Raw genomic sequence first — 20,376 nt, 5'->3', positions numbered from 1 at the left:
ACTTAAGTTGGATGCCATATAAATACTATGGCTACAAAAGCAGATCAGAGGGTGGAAATTCTGTGGCGAGTAACTCACTTGCTGACTCCCCGAAGTTTGTCCACCATCTACAAGTAAAAGGAGGGTGAAGGAATAACCTTCACTTCTCTGCATGAGTGTAGCTCCAACAACACTCAAGAGGCTGGGCACCACCCTAAACAAAGTTGCTCATTTGATTGCCGTACCATCCACTACTTTAAACATTCCCTTGACCACTAGTGCACAGTGGCTGCAATGTGTACCGAAAGGCACTGCAGCAATCTTTCTTCAACAGCACATTCAAAACACCGCAAAGAATGGGAACACCATCATCTTCAAGTTTCTCTCCAGGCTGCACACCATCCTGACTTGGAACTATATCATTGTTCCTTCATTGTCGCTGGATCTAAATCCCACCCTGCCTCCACCAGCACTGTGGGTGTAACTAGATGCATGGAGCACATATTAAGAAGGTAGCTTACCACTACCTTCTCAAGGGCAATTAAGATTGGGCAATAAATGCTAGCTTTGCTGGTGATACTCACATTCCACGAATGAATAAAATAAATGCTGCTGCAGGATTTGAAGGTATGAACTAGCTTAAAGTAGTGAGCATCATGAGAATGGGTTTTAGTGCGCATCAGAAAAAAAGCTGCCAGGTTAACTAAACACAAAGGAACCTGCCTTCCTAAGTAGCTAGAAGTATGTTAATGGAGAGAGTTGAACTAGCATGGAGGTCCTGTTTGGCACTGATCTATTTGGGGCCTCACAGATGTCACCCCAGATGATTGGTATGAGGTGGTGAATGCAGAACTCCATGGTATCATGGAATACTTTAAATGCTGTTCCAAGTTTTATGCTCTTACCAGGTCAGGCAAGGTAAGAGGAACCAGTTACATCTTCTATAAATGCAGTACCAATGACCTATTCTTCAGATAAGTCTTTGTCATGATTAACATCAGTGCACAAAAGCAGCACATTGCATTTTGCATTATCAACCTTCTCCTGGCAATATTCTATCACTCACATTCACAAAAAATCTTGTATGGTATGTAATTGCACATACTCTGGACATGCCATTTTACCCATTATGGATTGCATGTTGACAGATGGGTATTACTGCATGTCATGGTTATAAAGGGTAACTTAACACATTTTGTTTTATTTTTTTAAGCACTGTGACAGAAGATAACAGCCAGCTGCATCAACTGATAACCCCAAAGTTCCAAGCTGTCATTTCCTAGGAGAAGGAACAGCCCAAAATCTGAGGGAAAGTTGTGGTCGAGGATGTTTGAAACATGAAAAAAGGCGCATACTAATGGATGTCATTCTGTTTCCCTCCCTCCTCATCCTACCTAACTGACAGTATACCTTATCTTCAAATCCTAATGTTACGCCAATTATCGAAAGCAGCCTGAGCTCATGGCCCAGATTTTTCAGTCTACGAATCATCCAAAGATGTGCAGATCAGGTGGGATTGGCCATGCTAAATTACCTGTTAGTCTCCTGTAGGTTATATGGAATAGCCATGGGAAATGTATGGGGTTACAGCAATAGGGTAGGGAAGAGGGGCTGGGTAAGATGCTCTGTCGAAGAGTAGGTGCAGACTTGATGGGCTGAGTAGCCTCTTCCGCACTGTAGGGATTCTATAATTACCCGAACAGTTATCCAGAAACTGTGAGAGAGAGAAATCATAGTCTAACTCCTGGATAACTCAGAACTGACCCCACACTGTCTTCCCCCCACTCCCCCCTCCCCCCCAAGTTATTCACTGACACTCAGACTCACACCCTGATCATCACCCACCCCCAGACTGCCCCCCAGAACTCCCAAACTCTTGACTACCTCCTGATCCAACCAAATTATCCCTTCTGACCACCTAGCTCCCGACCACATGACTAACTCCCAGACCAGACCTCACCATCAACTCACCCCCACCCCCAGACCCCACCCCTGCGTCACACCAACCTGACTACCCTTCCTGATCAGACTAACCCCTGAGCAACAACTACTCCCTTGACTCAGAGGCTATTCAGCCCATCAAGTCTGCACCTACTCTCTGACAGAGTATCTTACTCAGGCCCTGCTCCCCATCACCATGGTACCTCTCAACCCTACTTGGCTAGCCCTGACCTGACTATCCCTCCCAACACAATTTGACTATCCCCAACATACCTACAACTTTAGCTACCCACCACCCTACCCTCCTACCATCTTTAACCACTTGACAACCACCCCTATCAACATACCGACACCCCACCCTATCCAACTACTACCCTAACCAACTTTTACCCGACCCACCTGCCACCCTACCAATCTACCACACTAGCCACCTGTAACCCTACCCAATTACCATTCTACTCATCTATCACCCAACTCACTTATCACCCTACCCATCTACCACCCACCATGCCATCCACCTACCATCCCACCAACCTATCAACCAACCCACCTACCACCCTATCCACCTGCCATGCTATCTACATGGCTAACTTATTCATCTCACCCATTTTATCCCCCTTACCTCATCTTCCTGCCCATCCTACCATCCTACCCATCCACCCATTCTTAAATATACATCCATTCACTAACATTCACACAGAACTTTAAACTTACCATACGGCAGCTAGTGCCATCGAAGTGAGAGAGTTGGGGAGGAGGTGAGATGCGAGGATTTCTTGCCTCCCCCTGATGCTACAGCACGTGATAGAGTTCTCCAATGGGCACTGCGCTCAGCATTTCTGGAGAAGCCACGCTTGGAAAAAATGTGGAGCAGCACCTAGTCAGGGAAAAGTTTGAGCAGGGTGGCAATCGATGATAATTGCTGCTTTGTGGAAGTTGCACAAGAAAACTCTCCGGACCTTTCTTACTCCACTAAATCTATGAATCCAACAGAGCATGAAGAAAAATATCCCACTGCATCAGAAATTATCAGTATCTCTCACACTGCTTCCGCATCCACCTTATCTCTTCCAAACACATGGTCAACGATATCCAACCGAGGGGATCAAGAAAGGAATGTTCTGGGTGACACTGAGTACAAAGGGGCGAATCCTGGCGGCACGTTAAGAAGAAGGTATTGCTGGTCTGAGGGTCAAGATGCATTGCCTCTCAGTTGATGAGCCTGGGGATTGGAATCTCACAGGCCCTGCTTCGAAATGGAGCGTCAAATGAACCACAGTAAACAGACATTGAATCAGACTATATGCTGCAGGTAACCACCTGGGAAGAGGATGTCCATGTCCTCTGGATGAAAAGAAATGCAGCAGATCCAAAGACATGTGTGGTGGAAGCCCCATAACATGGCCCTAAGAGCAGTCTGTGTTTATTCAATGATGTTCAGACTACCGCATTAATAGCCTGGATGGCCAGATTGAAGAAGATTGTCTCTCTTCGCATCAACCCAGCTTTGCAGTAGTAAGAACATGAGAAAATAGGCTAGCCCTTTAAAGTTTAGTTTCAAGTTTACTTATTAGTATTACAAGTCAGCTTACATTAACACTGCAATGAAGTAACTGTGAAATTCCCCTAGTCGCCACACTCCGGCGTCTGTTCGGGTCAATGCACCTAACTAGCACTTCTTTTAGATTGTGGGAGGAAACCAAAGCACCCGGAGGAAACCCACGCAGACACGGGGAGAACGTGCAAACTCCACACAGACAGTGACCCAAGCCGGGTATTGAACCCGGGTCCCTGGCACTGTGTGGCAGCCGTGCTAACCACTGTGCCACCATACCATCCCTGCGGGCTCCTATAGCTCCTATTGGCAGCCAAAAGAATCCTGGCTGACATGCAATCACAACTCTGCTTTCATATCCAATTCTCAAATCGTGTAATCCCCTTGGAGTCCAAAAATCTATCAATCTCAGCTTTGAATATGCTCAACAATCAATCACAGCCCTCTGAGCTAGATAATTCCAAAGTCTTAAGAAATTTCTCCTCATCCTATTCTTAAGTGGTCGGCCCTTTATTCTGTGATTCGAGATTTATTTGTTGTCTGCCAAAATTAGGGAACGTAAGGATTTAAATATAGGATTTAAATTACAGTTAGAATTCTCAGAGTGGTAAAACCCATATGGTAAAACCCATAAACGTACCAGTATGGAGTCAACTTTGAACTGTTGGATACATAGCCTAAAGGGACTTCAAATTTATTACCATTGTATGTACTCCATTATTACTCGGATGCATAAATCAACCTCTTTGCTCCAGTGTTCAATTCCTGTCCAAGAATGCCACACAGGTATTATGAGCTATGGCTGCAGAGACTAGCTCTGAACTCCCAAAACCTACCAAGAAATTTGTCTAAACATGATGGACGGCATACAGTGAAGTTGCCATGGGAACCATTCAGAAAGCGAACGTTCATTTGTATTATGCCACGCTGCTGGTTGAGCTCCATACTGAGGAATAGAATTCTTTCCTGTTGACGAATGGCAGATGGAGTTTAATTTAGATAAGTGCAAGGTGATGCATTTTGGTAGATTGAACCAGGGCAGGACTTACTCAGTTAATGGTAGGGCATTGGGGAGAGTTATAGAACAAAGAAATCTCAGGGTACATGTTCATAGCTCCTTGAAAGTGGAGTCACAGGTGGACAGAGTGGTGAAAAAGGCATTCGGCATGCTTGGTTTCATTAGTCAGAACATTGAAGTGGAGATGCCAGCGTTGGACTGGGGTAAATGCAGTAAGAGTTTTAACAACACCAGGTTAAAGTCCAACAGGTTTATTTGGTAGCAAATGCCATTAGCTTTCGGAGCACTGCTCCTTCCTCAGATGGAGTGGAAATCTGCTCCAAATAAACCTGTTGGACTTTAACCTGGTATTGTTAAAACCCTTACAGAACATTGAATACAGGAGTTGGGACTACTTGTTGAAGTTGTACAAGACATTTGTAAGGCCACACTTGGAATACTGTGTACAGTTCTGGTCATCCTATTATAGAAAGGATACTATTAAACTGGAAAGAGTGCAGAAAAGATTTACTAGGATGTTACCGGGACTTGATGGTTTGAGTTATAAGGAGAAGCTGGATTGACTGGAACTTTTTTCTCTGGAGTGTTGGAGGCTGAGGGGTGATCTTATAGAAGTCTATAAAATAATGAAGAGCATAGATCAGCTAGATAGTCAATATCTTTTCCCAAAAGTAGAGGAGTCAAAAACTAGAGGGCATAGGTTCAAGGTGAGAGGCGAGAAATACAAAAGGGTCCAGAGGGGCAGTTTTTTCACACTGAGGGTGGTGAGTGTCTGGAACAAGCTGCCAGAGGTAGTAGTAGAGGCGAGTACAATTTTGTCTTTTAAAAAGCATTTATAGACAGTTACATGGGTAAGATGGGTATAGAGGGATATAGGCCAAACGCGGGCAATTCGGACTAGCTTAGGGATTGAGAAGAAAAGGGGTGGCATGGACAAGTTGGGCCGAAGGACCTGTTTCCATGCTGTAAACCTTTAAGAGTCTATGACCTCTATCCAGATAATCACATTGAGCAGGGGCTCGTGTGTGACTAAATGGATGCAATCTGTGGCTCAGTTTCCTCTGCACAGGCTGAGGTTAATATTACCCTTGACTTCATTTTCAAACTGAGCTACACTAATACAACAAGCCTAGATAGTTCACAGGAAGAACTCTGCAATCTTCATTGTTTCTGGATGGATTAGCCTGCGAAAAACTGCATTCTGCACATTGTCCTTCCAGCTTTGCGATACACCTGCCTACTACAGGAGCATTGTTTAAACCCCTGTAAACTCAATTTAAATTAAAATCAACATATTGATATAAATTATCCACAAAGGCACAGTGGTTAGCACTGCTGCCTAACAGCACCAGGGACCCGGGTTCGATCCCCAACTTGGGTCACTGTCTCTGCGGAGTCTGCATGTTCTCCCCGTGATTATGTGGGATCTTCTGGATACTCCGGTTTCCTCCCACAGTCCAAAGGCGTGCTGGTTAGGTGCATTGGCCATGCTAAATTCCCCCTCAGTGTACCCGAACAGGCGTTGACGTGTGGCAACTAGGGGATTTTCACAGTAACTTCATTGCAGTGTTAATATAAGCCTACTTGTGACACTAATAAATGAACTTAAAACTTCAAACAAATGGTTAAATTTCGCTCAATGGAATTTGCCTATGAAACGATCTATTGACGTAAATGCGTTATCATCTGACATAAGCTGGTTTTAACTGAACTGGTTTGGACTCTTCTCTTTTTCTTATAAATGTGAGATATTTGCCAACAAATTAATGTTAAAGTAAATGATGACCAGCAAGTAAACTTCCTGGTATGCTGCAAAAGTTTGACATTGGCCATGAAAGAAAAGATTTGATCTAAAACTTTGAAGAAGTTTTCGGGGTTATTTTCCATTTTAATGTTTTACCATCTTGACAGCCAGTTTGGGCAGTTACAAGGATATCAAGGGTAACTTGGAGTATCCCACACAGTTTCAGTTGATGATATCTAAATTAGATCAATTCAAGCAAAAAAACCACTGTGGTGATGATAATGCTCCACAAGTAGCTCACAATGTCAGCCTGTTATGCTTTTCATTTCTTTTTTGTCTGCAGCCATGAACACAGATAAGAGACAATGTTGTCAAGCTAATTATTAAATATGCTTCTAAAAACAGTTACACAAGCAAAATGCTCAGATAATGTCACATTGGAGTAGCAAAGATCAACATGTTTGTGTATCATCTGTCATGCTTCACACGTCACCCTGACTTTGTCTTATATGCTCGTTCAGATCAAGACAAATAGCAGTTAGTTTCATCTGCACTGCTGCGCCAGTGAGCTTGTTTCCAGTTCTTCAGAGTCATTGGGCTGTATTTTTCCTGTTCCATGGAAACTGGAGGTGGTGTGGCCAAGGAAACAGGGGGATGTCATGGTGGAATGGTTCCCTGATGCACTCGTACCTCCAGAAATCTTCCCAGAGTCAAGTGGGGAAGAACATTGACAGCCCCCAATGAGGCATTGTAGGGCCCAATTAGGCTTGATCCATTTTCCAATGGAGATAAGGGCCAGAATTCTCCAGTCTTGCATGCCCTGCCACTGCAGCCAGTGAGAGCAGAGAATTCACAGTAGCGGAACTGGAGAATCCCAGCCGTGGGTGAGGTTGGAAAATTCCATCAGAGATCTCCTCACCGTCGGAATGGTCTGCTTGCCTTGCTTGGAGCCTATCAGTTTTCTAGAGGCAGCTTCCTTCCTGGTGGCCGATCATGGAGGCTATTGATGCCTCTTTTAAGATGCCCCTCACCCCCCAACGCATCAACGCACAAACAGCCCCTCTCATTTTCCCGGGGATCAGCTGGCCATAGCCACGGCAGCAGTTCAAGCTGGAGAAGTTTTGCCCCTGCAAAATGATGGCTTGGCAGCAGTGACTGCACTTAGTTTTAACAATTTTAAAAACTTTGGGAGGATACCTCCATCTTGAGGCACCCTCGCAGTCACTATCTACATCTGCAGTGCCCACCTCTCACTGGGGGCTGTCGTTCACTCCATAGCTTTGAGCACTCCCATTGACCATCGGAGCTGTGCAGTGCACCCACATCCTTATTTGGACAGGGTTCCCAAAGACAAAGGTTGCACACACAGGTGGGACCCGGGCACAATTGAGGGTCGGGCTCCCCATATAATTCCGATGTTAGTGTCTCCAACTCTGGAAAATTCAGCCCGTTGTCTCAACAGACTGAAATCCACCAGTGGATGCTGGAACGTGCTTGAGTTTTAAATCTCTGATTGCGAGAACCTTACTTTACCCACCCTCTGATTCCAGGGATTCTTTCACCAGCGAAACTGTGGGAATTATTTTTGGTAGATATACTTAGGGCAGAAAAAAAGGAAATTAAAGCACCGAGTGAAAAATTAAGACAGAGGTCAAAAAACTGCTGGAATGTTACAAGCAGTGTCGACTGAGATTAAAATATTCCAAGACAACAGGCCTCAGGTCTCACTGCAATGGAGCTGGTGTACGTTGTCTCAGGGCTAAACAACCTTAGATAGGAGACTTCAAATGGCAGTAAGGCTCTAAGTTACAGATACAAAGGATTTTTTTTTCTCTTTTCCTATCCACTGACCAGGGTGATGCACTTCTGGAAGGAAGGGTGCATACATTTTCTGCTCGGCATGTTGAAGACTCAGTACTCGGAACAGCACTTGTAAAGCAAATGTGATGTGGATAAATATCAAGTCCACAGTCCTGAATGATGCATCATAATAAAAACCTCATTTAAATTTCTGCTCATTTGATGGAAAAGCTTGTCAGTTGTGGACTATTTCATATCCGTGGATGATAACATTCCGCTCTTTACATACCACACAGTGGAAACATTTTACTGGTCGGAGAAGTCAAAATAAGAATGTTGCTCTTTCACCAATACTTCTGAAGCATAACCTCTCATTTATGTCAGTGATGTTGCTATTCTTTGGTCACTACAAGAAGAAAAATAACAATTGAGAAAAATTGTGTGTAATGAAAACAGCTTTCTAACACTTGAGATGTATGCGTAGGTGCATGGAGAAGCAATTTTAGGAGATGCATGTGTGTGTTATTGTGTTTGACTGTGTGTGTGAGTGAATGTGATTAGTGTATGTTTGTGTGTGTGAGAGAGAGTGAGTGTGTCTGTTTATGTGTGTGTCTGTGCGTGTGTGTGAGAGAGAGAGTGGGCGGAATCTTTCGGCGATTCACATCGGGGGTTATTTACTCATTTCAAACATAGTGAGGATATGTTTCGATTGTACAGGGCATCTGGAGCATTGTTTACAATATTGGTCTCCTTCTGGAGGAAAGATGTAAATGCGTTAGAAGCAGCTTAAAGGTTTACTCGGCTAATACTAGGAATGGGCAGGTTGTCTTGTGAGGAAAGGTTGGAGAGGTTATGTTTGTATCCACAAGAGTTTAGAAGAATAAGGGGTGAATTGATTGAAACCTTTATGATGAGGGGCGTAGGCTGGGTGGACGTGGAGAGAATATTTCCTCTTGTGAGAGAATATAGAATGAGTAGGCAATTTAAAAATAAGTGACCGCTCATTCAAGACAGAGATGAGTAGAGGTTTTTTTTCCTCTCAAAGGTTTGAGAGTCTCTGGAACTCCTTTCCTCAAATGACAGTGGAAGCAGAGTCTTTGAATATCTTTAAGGCAGAGTGAGATTGATTCTTGATTAACAGTGGAGGTGAAAGGCAGGAATGTGAGATTGCAAGTACAATCAGATCAGCCATGATCTTATTGAATGGCGGAGCAGGCTTGAGGGGCCGAGTGACCTACTCCTAATTCATATATTCCTATGTTAATATGTTCAAATTGGACAATTGCAAAATTGAAATACAAACAGCAAGTGGCACTCGGAGGTGCCTCAATATATTTGCAATTACTCATGATATTGACAATATACAATCCATGGGATTTTCTGGTCCTGCCAAAGTCGTTATCCCGTCGTGGGTTCCCTGGTGGGGGATGAGCAATCCATGCAAGGTATGTAGGTTTTGATGGGTCTGACCAATTCCACCAGCCGCCAATGGTTCACGACATCCATTGCAGGGAAACCCGCTGCAGGGAGCATGAAAATCCCAGCCTCAGATACCACCTGAGAGCTTTTACACAATATCCAGCTCAGTAAATCATGGCAGGTTGCACCTTTGTGGCAACTGCCCCAAGCTTTAATACATCCATCAGCAAATTGGCCTGAACCTTGGAATTTGCCCGTCTGTGAGACTTGGTCATAGACAACACTCTGCATTGGAGGACCATCAAGTTACATGAGGGTAAAGAGTATCTTTCACCAAGTTGATAGTCCTTCAGCAGCCATTGATGTTTGTCTTAGAGTGCATTCCTGGGGGCAGTCTGTAGAGCACAAAGTGCTGTATTTTGTCAGGATTAAAAGCTCGACAGAAACCATTAGAAAGGAACATTATAGAAGGAGGTTGTTGATGGTCTCTTCCCCAGTGGAACTATCTCAAGCGTGCAGAGGATATGAGATTCAGGACATGCAAGTCGGATCTGACAGAGAGGGCCCTTCTCACCACTAGCTAAGCTCCGTCTTGGTGCTTGTTTGAAAGTTCTGGCAATGAGACTTCCTGCCATTGGATTTTGACTGTCTGCCTGGGTACCATCTGATAGGATCCTCGTCTCCTTTTCCCATGGGGTTTCAAGGTTGTTACGTACGGTTCACAGCCTGATGGACTTATGGTCAAAGGTGTTTTTCTGCATTTCAGAGATAGGTGTTGGGAACAATGCAACTGTTCTGCAGCAACATGACCAGACCCAGCCTTCGCAATCCCAGGGACAGGTGGAACCTCAGTGTGTAGTGATTACGTATCAGGAAACAAGGCTCAGCTTAATGCAGCCACACAATGTGCCTTGCTTTTTGGTTCTGACGACAGGGAACCTTCCCTGTATCTAGAAGACTGGGTGGAATCTGATATATTTATCGAGTTCTTGCCTAGCCGCCTCTCAAGTCTGCCTTTATCCAATATATTCAATTTGGTAAATGGTTAAAATCCTCGAGGAATTGCAGTATTCCAAAAAGGGTTATTACAAATGTGACATAGGTTTTTAAATGTTTTTATTTGTTTTGTTTTGCAGCAGCTTAGAACATTATAATCTCCTACATTTGGGTGATACTCAAATTTAATTTCACAATCAGTTCCTTCTACAATAGCAGTAACATGGCAGGATATTGATCAGGTTTTGATAACCTATCAGAACCAAATTGTCTCATTAAGTTGAACACAAAATGGAACAGCATGAAATGGCACCACATCTTTTTTCTCAATTCTAATTTCTTTAATGGAGTTGAAGCTATGCAAATCAGGAAGCAATGATTGCAAGTTTGTATAATCATGGTGGACAGTGCCTATTGTGACTACAATCATTTGAAAAAGCTGGAAAGTAAATAGGACAGTGCAAGACTTTAAGCTGTTATACAACACATCTATTGCAACACATCAAATGACAACAATCAAAAAGCTAACCAAGCTACTCGACGTTTAATCACAGAAATTCCAAGCTGTTCCATTGTTAATGCATCATTATTTGCTTATTTCATTTGGCAATTAATAAAGATTGGTCACTCCAAATTTTCTGGAGTAATTTTTCATTCCATCATAATTTCATTTTATTCTTTGGCATAATCAATTATTTCCAGGAAAGAAAGAAAGGCAAAATGTATGCAATCTGTGACAATAACATCAATTTTCACTTCCTCAGTGCTTTAAAAAAGTCGTCACTACATCAAAATAACATTTTCTTTCCTTTCTAATAAGCAATTTCATTTGTTTCTTTTGACAAAAGGAAAGTTTTAAGGGAAAAATACAAGGGTTGGAAAGCACTTTCCACACAATATGCTGGCTCCCCACAGCACTCTGAATTTGTAAAGAATATTGTTGAGGTTATGTTGAGATGTTTGGAAAGTGTGGATATATCGCTTGCGCAATGAATTTCTACTCATTTTTACCCACTTTCGAATGGATTTGAAACATTCAAGTTTGGAAAGTTGGTCAAGTTATAACTGTTGGCTTCTAACTAATCGTTGAACCTCTTGGATTCGCTGCCAGAAATGAGGGCTGTTATGTCTGTGGGATGCATAAACCTTTAAGGGAGCAAGGGATGCCCTGATCGCCTGTCGCTTTGGGGATAAGCAGCAGTGTCAGGTGGTGAGATTTCCCACTAGGTGTGTAAGGTCAAACGGATGAAGTGCCAGTATGATCGAACCATTTGGTTGCATGTTTACAATGGCAGGGAGCTGCAGCCATTGGCCTGACTCTGCAGGTGAATGATGATGACTTACAGCGAGGACAAAATGATGCTTCCCCCAACCTCAGTGATATGTCTGGCTCCTGCCTAACAGAGAGCTGCATGTGTCATGCCAATGGATGGGCACATCATGGAGTTAATCTCCCACTCAGATGAAGCGATGAAAATTGAACTGCTCTGGTCCAAATTGATGGGTGGGGGAGGTGAGGGCGGGGGGTGGGGGGGGGGGGGGGGTGCGGGGGAGGGGGGGCATTGTTACTCGTTCCACTGATGGAGTCCTGGGAAGGGTGGCTGGGGGTTGGGAGGGGAGTGGGCGGAGGGGCGGATTGCCTGCAGCAGAGCTTCTTTACTCTGTCCTCAGTTAGGAAGTTACATAGCACAGCTATTCTCACACTGCACAGTTGTGTGCGTGGGTCTTCCAAGTTTCGCAGCATGAAATGACAGGGCGGAGGCTCTTTGAGTGAACAGGATGATTTATCACTTGTAACAATATTCAATGGTGACATCTCTACACTTGTGCTCACTTTCACCCATGCCAACTAGGTGCCTATCGCTTCTTAATCTTTCTCACATCACCACCCCCCCCCCATCCCCACTACGTCTTGGTGCTTCCCCAGGATTTGAGGCTGAGGTTGAAAAGGCCTGCTGACTTCCATGCCCTGTTTCCTGAGATGACCTTGGTAGTTGTCCCCTCTGGGGGCCTGGTCCTGGAGGGACCCGATATGCTTTTGGGCAGCATCGGTAATGTGTGTGGGGCTGGAGGTGTGTTGCTCACAGGAAAGGAGGCCTCAGATAAGCTGGACAACCCCAGGGCCTTATGGGTGGAAGGCCCTGGGCTGTGAACCAGACAATCCTCATCCTTTTGGGTGCCCAATGGGCCTGGTGGTCCTCCATGGGATAGAGGAGCAACTGAAGTGAGGTCCAGAAGCTCCACTGTCCCCTGCGCTGACACTCATGGATTCCCACCAGTGACTACACCATGCAGTTGAAGCCCTCAGATATGGAGGTCATGAGTTGAACCATAGTGTAGACACCTCCTGCCATGGAGTGCATGTGCTGCACCAAGGTCTCCACTGGGGACTCCAACCTCACAGTGTTGAGCTCGGTGTGCTGAAGTGATGACAACATCTGCTCGGACAGAAGCCAATGGGCCTCCTCCAGCTGGCTTTGCAGTCCATGGAGGGAAGCTGTCATCCCCTCCTGATACACGCGACTCTACCTTTGCAGCGCCAGCAGCTATGGGACAACCAGACCCAGTGGCACACCCTTGGTACAGGGTTCAACAGAGCTGTGGTCCCTGACATCCCTACAAGCGCCAGATCCCTGGGATATCCTTGCCTCCACCTGCTGCAGATCTTTAGCTGTGAAGTGCTGATCAGTGAGTGACACAGAAGCTAGTTAGTGAACTCACCAAGGTGTAAGTGTCTGCGCTGATGCTGGATGTGGGTAACAACTGTGATGCCTCTTCAATGGTGGGGTCTGAGATGTCTCCCTTGGAGGTGATCAAGTCTAGCGGGTCCAAGGGCCACGAGGAAGGTCCAGCTTGCTTAGCTGCTTTGCTTGCAAGAGAAGGGGGATGGAATTAGTGCATTACAGGGGATAAAGGAGGGAACATTGATTACTCACTTGAGACTTGGAGAATGACAATGTGTTTTGAGGATTCTCATGTTTATCCAAGGCCACCATTTCACCATCAGTGCAGCCACACTCTTTTTCCTCCTCCCTGGCCAGCTCAAAGGCTCCCACCTCAAATGGCGTGATGATTCTGAGCTCCAGCACTACTCCAGCTGGATGTGCTTGCTCATGCTTGTTGTGGTTGAGTTTGTCCTGCAATGACACAGAAAGGGAGACTGTAGGTGGCAGTGTTGACATTGAAGATGGTGATGTGGTGTGGCAGGCATGGGATGGCATAGTAGCACAGTGGTTAGCACTGCTGCCTCAGTGCCAGGGATCCGAGTTCGATTCCCGGCTTGGGTCACTGTCTGTGTGGAGTTTGCACATTCTCCCCATGTCTGCGTGGGTTTCCTCCGGGTGCTCCGGTTTCCTCCCACAGTCTGAAAGATGTGCTGGTTAGGTGCATTGACCCAAACAGGCGCCGTACTGAGGGAATTTCACAGTAATTTCATTGCAGTGTTAATGTAAGCCTTTCTTGTGACTCATAAATAAACTTTACTTTGAGTGGGAGCTGGAGTGTGAGGAGCATGGCAGCGTGTAAGGGGGGAGCATGGTGTTTCGGGGATTGGGGAAGAGGGCCTCCTTGCAAACACCAAGGTGTCTGGATGAGAGATGAAGGTGGAGGAGGAAGGAGTGTGCAATGGGGTCCAGAAAATGACTGTATGATGCTCACTTACCCTGGCTGAGCGCGGAAGGTTGTTCACCCTCTTGCGGCACTGCTGCCCCGTCCTCTTCTGCAGCTTGCACTCACCAGGGCTGCCACTGCATCCCAGGCGGGTGTGGTGACTGTGGTGGGAGGCCTTCTCCTGGAGTGGGGTTAGAGCGCATCCTGCTTCTGCGGCACTCCATCAAGAAATCTGGCGAGAACTCCCTCTGAGAAATGCAGCACGGGATTCCTGGCTGCCATCCCAGCAGTCATTGTGGATTTAGTGTTCAGGAGCGTTTATTGGCAGCTCCCCAGTGATAGGCACAACTAAGTTCAGCCATGGTTGGCAAATCAGACCTAGGCATTATTCTCGTGACGATAAAAACTTTTGTCAATGAGGCTCATGATCCGGTCAGAAATTATGCCAGAGCCGTCGGCGCAATTCACTCCAGAATCGCCAGAACCGATACTTGCCAAGTTCTGGTAAGATTGCCCCATGGTGTGTAGAATACAACACACTGCTATTTAACGTGCAGTGTGTTGTATTCAACTGTAGCTTGCCTGCTAATTGATAGTTGCCTCATGTTAATTCTGAATGTTATAACATAAGGTAAATATTATGGATTGTTTTGTTTTGCTGACTTTATACAGTAAAGCTTTTTTTATTTAAAAGCATGGAATCTTGTGTTTTTATTATTCTCATGGTTGACTGGGATTTCAAACTTTGTCTACTTTAAACAAACACTTACTGGTTCATATCCAGACCAGAACATAAAGTGAGGGCTCGCCCGGTATGTTGAATCCACTGACAAATACGGCCACTGGAAATTGTTGAGGTTAAGGCTGATTAGATTTTCCTGGTGAATTTTGCTTTACTCATTGAAAAGCAAAATGGCTTTGTCAGTTACTGTAACTTTTCTGGAGAGGGAATATTTATCCCTGAATGATTTGCAGCAATTAACTAAGGTTAGGTTAATTGCATTAGCAGAAGAATTGAAGTTAGCGTTAACAACAAGGGCTAAGAAAAGAGACATAGTTGAGGTAATAGCGTGGCATTTGAAATTAGAAGCAGGGAAGGCTAATCTGAAGAGCAATACAGTTTTGTTGGTTCAAATTCAATTGCTGAAAGAACAGTTCAAGATAGAAAATAAAATAAAAGCTATGTTTGGAAAACTAAAAGAAAGAGAAAGATGAACTCTTGATCTCAAGAGAGGAAAGTTAGCAAGGGAAGAAAGAGAAAAGAAAAGTGAGTCTCAAAGGGAGTGAGAAATCAAATAGCATAAATTGACTAAGAAAAAGTCTTATGTGGTGAAAATGAGTTGAATGGTTCAGATGATGAGGCAAGTCCCATTCTGAGTTTTGATATAATGAAGAATCTTTGCCTAGTACCTAAATTTACTGGGGACGAAGCTGAGAGGTATTTTATCTTGTGTGGAAAGTTGGCCACAAAACCAACATTGCCAGAGGACAAGTATTTTCTTATTTTGCCTGGTGTTTTGATTAGTAAAGCTATAAATGTGTCTTCTCGCCTTTGACAGAACAATCAACAGTTAAAACTGTGGTAGGTTACGCTTACAACCTTGTCCCTGAAGCATATTAGTTGAAGAGACTAAACAACAAGTTTGTGGAATTCTCTAGGGAGAAAGAAATGGTGTTGGCAGTGTTGGTTTGGGGCACTAAAACTTGAACAGAATTATGAGAAAGTGAGAGAGTTAAAGATAATGGAAGAATTTCAAAACAGCATCACAATAGCTATCATATCACACTTGGAAGACCACAGGTTTTTCTCATGTAGGGGAAGCAGCAGTTCTGGCAGAAGGGAATGAGAGATCACATAGTCAGCTAGCAGGTAGTCGTTTCCATTTGTAAACCTATAGATAAGCTGAAGAAATAGAAAAGAGTCTGGCTTTAGGAACAGGACAGAAGCTGTTTGTGTCAGCGAAAACGATAGCACAGATGTAAATTTATATGATGTAAAGAAACCTTTTTGCACTTACTGTCATAAGACAGCACATATACAAGCAAACTGTTAGCAGCAGAATGATAAGCCGATGACAGTAATAGGTAAACTTAAGGCATTTTCAGGAAATGGGTCTTAAATCAGGGCACAGGTGCAAATGAGAGGAAAGCTGAAACAGAAAGTAAAAAATTGTGAGACATCCATTGGGGAGGGGGGATTCACCCAATCCCATCGGCAATCCCGATTGCCTGCTGAATTGGACATTGGTGCTAAAATCAGGATTCCCGTTGGTGTGAGAGCTATTGGGATTCACCCGACCCAGCACATCGGGCCTGATCGAGTTACTGCCCCTGATTAAAATGAAAACCCACTAATTATAATACAATTAGTGGGTTTCACGGTCCATTCACCAACGCCCTGCCTTGCACCCCCTGCTAGAAATGCACTGGGCAGGCTCTGGTGTTAGTCATTACCAATTTGCTTTAACTTGACCACTTGTTCCCTTTGAAGAAGCCAAAGCTGTCAATCAGGCTTAGAATCAATATAAACATTGTGGTTATGTTCAATGGAGGTGCTTGAAATGCATTCAATGTAAATTTACACAACTGACTGGAGCCTAAATAGAAATCCATTGAGCTGTAAATTGAAGCCTTTCTTAAAGCACTGCATGTTGAAATTGACAGAGATCAAAGGTTTCCAATGGAAGATAAAGGGTTTCAAAAGTTTCAGTTTGCTTGGAAGCCTCAGAAACTCAAAGCCTTGTGTGAATACTTTGGAGATGAGTGCACAGCTGTGCAGAATGGACCCCATCCCCTCTTACACAGGTGAAATTGACATCTCTCTGTCAAAGGAATTCAAAGGGCTCTCCTTACACCTACAGATTCTGAAAGGGAGAAAGGAAGATCTCTTCTGTAGAATGGAATGCTGCAATGATTTGAAAGCCTGCCAGGTGACCATGGGGGATGGAGATTAAAGTGACCTGGGCACTTCAGAATTTTCACAGCTGACAGGCAGGAATGATGGTGTTGAACACAAAGCTGCCTAAAATCAGCATAGCTAGGGTGATTTTCAGGTAGGCCAAGGCCAGGAGGGACTGTCCAGCCATGAGACCGCCCCCCCCCCACCGATCCCCGCTCCCCCAACCCCCAGGAGTGTACAATGTCAACCCCTTTCCCGAAACCACCCAACCCCGGGATCCTTGAGGGACCCTTCCTCAGCAGCCTGGCAGCAGCAGAGGACAAATGGCACTGGATCTACCTCCCTGACACTCCCCCACCCCCCCACCGCCTTGGGGCCCAAGGCACCAGGCCAGGATGTTAGCGCCAGATTTTCAGGGGCAGTGCACCATTGGCACTGCCAAGGCGCATAACCTGAAGGGGTACCTGAGTGAAGGTCTGAGGGGAAGAGGGGCTGAATGTGGAGTCTGAGGCAGAAGGGCGACTGGTGGTGATCTGAGGGGGGAGAGTCGCTGGGTCAAAATCCTGGAATTCCCTCCCTAATGGTATTGTGGGTCAACCCACAGCACACGGACGGCAATGATTCAAAAAGGCGGCTCACCACCACCTTCTCAAGGGCAACTAGGGATGGACAATAAATGCTGGACAGCCAGCGATGCCCACATCCCATGAATAAATATATAAAAAAAGTCTGTGCTCTCATTTCATGAGGCAAATTTAAATTGTGCTCTGATGAAGGAGCCTTGTGTGGTTGGAATTGTTCATAAATTACCTACTAAAAATGATATAGTGAGCAACATTGTTTTTTTCACAATCTGGGATGGTAGAATGGTTCCTGTGAATAAAAGCTCCTTGCTTAGCTGTGATCCAGTTAAGAAACAATCTGATGCAAGAAAAGATGCTGAATGAATAATTCTAGTAGCGGACAGTGAAGAGACAACCAAAATGCCTGCAGAATTTCCAAATCAAACTTCGTCACGGAAAGGAATGAGACCTTAGAGTGACCCTAAAGGGTTAATGATAGTTAGTGCTGATGAAATGGTCCTGTCAGTCCTGCGACACCAAAAGAAATAACAATGCTTGTCAGCGTTGAGACACATGATCCAGCTGGAGAAATCCAGACGACTCAACTGAGTTCTGAAAGACCAGTTACAACTTCAAAACGGATTGGAATAAAGTAGCTTGTGAGTTGTGTGGAAGAGTCCAAGTCGTAGACAGAAAATTCACAGCCCAACATAAGGAGGCTGTTCAAATTGCTCAGAAAGAATTCAACAAAAATCAACTTGAATTGGATGGGAAGAAACTCAAATTGTTCAAAGATCACACGAAACAAGAATATCAACACTTGTGCTTGAGCATGAAACACATCAGAATGATATACTTAAAAGCAGTGAAGGAAGGTTTCAATCAAAGAAAGGGTGAGTTATTAGCACAAATATAAGTCATTTTGAGCTTGGTTATCTCAAAATGTAAATTTAAAATATGTGAGTCTGGAAAAAGAACTCAAAAAGGAAGATGTGCCCTCAGTTAAAGAGTAAACAATTTAACTATGGACTTAATTGAGGCCTCCTTTGTGGTGTTTAAAGTTGAGAAAACTACAGACGTGAAGGACAATTAAGTTCCATACCTTAAATCTGCACAGTCTGCTTTAAAGGCTGAACTTGAAAATTCACCTGTGCATAACAATGGGGAATCTTCTTTTGCAAATGGACATTTGCTCTATAATTGTTGCAAGAAAATACTGTGATAAATAATATGCTTCATCTTAAACTGGACATAGAATTCAGCAGGGAGCTGATGGACTTGTGAATTTCACTGACAATGGGTCATTGATTACTGTGTGTGTTGATGCACAGAATAGTTTTAAGATCTACAACATATTGTAAAACGTTATATTCTAAATAGTAAATGAAAATACCACATCAATGACTGATGACACAATTTCATTTCTCTTCTGGCAGAGAGGTGTTGTAAACATCTAGTTCATGGTGTATTTTAACATTTTAATTGTTAGTCCTGGGAAGCTTGACGGTAGAAAATGGGATAAATGTATCTAAATTATTTTGGAGCCTATTACACTTAAAAAAGTTGGGGTCATGTTAACTTAAGAAGTTAACAGCTCGGAAGGTAAGATCTGAAAAGAGCAGTTGGATTTATTTAGCTGGAAAACTGGAAATATGAGCCCAGGTCTTCTGGTCTCCAAATAGCCGTACTCCAGACGGATCGGGGAAGATGCACAGGGGGCCATTCGGAAGTCCCAATTTAAGGACTCAGTGGGAATTGCTCAGGAAGTTTCAACTTATGATGGGCATTTCATCTGTGACTGAAACCCTTCAAAACTTCGATTTAAAATTGGAGGGCGAGATTTTATGGCCTCGCTTGAGCGAAATGAGAAATTCCCGTCCAAGGTCAACGGACATTTCCGTTGTCTGCCCCTCGCCCATTCTGATTCCACGGCGGGTGGGGTGGTAGAATTCCAGTGGGAGACTTTGGATCGTTCCAACTAACTTGGTAGTAAAGTTACCTGGAAAGGTTAGGGTTAAAACGATTTCCAACCCCCTGAGTAACTATACTAAAAATCCCCACCGGACCCCCACGACTATCCCCTCTCAACTAACCTCCCTGCTCCCCAACTACATCCCAAGCCCCCATGCTCTGAGTACCACTCCAAACCCCAACCAACAACACTACAATTAACTCCCATGCACTGACTAACCCCTTGATCACTCAACTACCATCCACCCCCAATTACTCCCCATCCCTGACCACCAACTATCCCCAACTCCATAGTCTCCCCCATGCCTGACCAATCCCTAACAACCTTACTATCCCCCACTCCCCAACTACATCCCCACCACTCGACTACCCTCCTGATCCCTCATAACCAACTCTCCCTCCTCACTCACCCCCCTGCCACACTACTCCCTCACCTACTTACCTTACATTTGCTCTGTAGCTTGTCAAAGTGGCTTTGGGAAATTTAAACTTACTGGTATACAGAAGCTAATGCCATAAAATGGGGGCCTGACTTGACTTCCCCTGATTCTCCGACAACAGGAAGGAAGGTCTTCAAGAATAGGTACACTCTATATTTCTCAGAAAGTCTGGTGTGGAAGTCTGGCCCATAAATGTGGAGGTACAATGCAAAGTAAATAGAAGTGGAGCTGCAATCTGACAGAGACTACCACTCCTTGGAAGATTTGACCTCGGGGCTGGAATTTTACCGCCTCGCCCACCCCAGAATCGGGGCGGACATGGCTCACAGAACTGTTCTCTGTTGGCCTTAGGCGGGATTTCACGTGCCTCAGGCGGGCGAGGCAGTAAAATTCTGGCACCTTAGGGTCTCTATACTGCTTGCAAGGAAGCACCATCCGGAGA

Source organism: Mustelus asterias, chromosome 4 (genome assembly GCF_964213995.1).
Source record: "Mustelus asterias chromosome 4, sMusAst1.hap1.1, whole genome shotgun sequence".
Classification (NCBI taxonomy): domain Eukaryota; kingdom Metazoa; phylum Chordata; class Chondrichthyes; order Carcharhiniformes; family Triakidae; genus Mustelus; species Mustelus asterias.
This window is presented reverse-complemented; position numbering follows the sequence as displayed.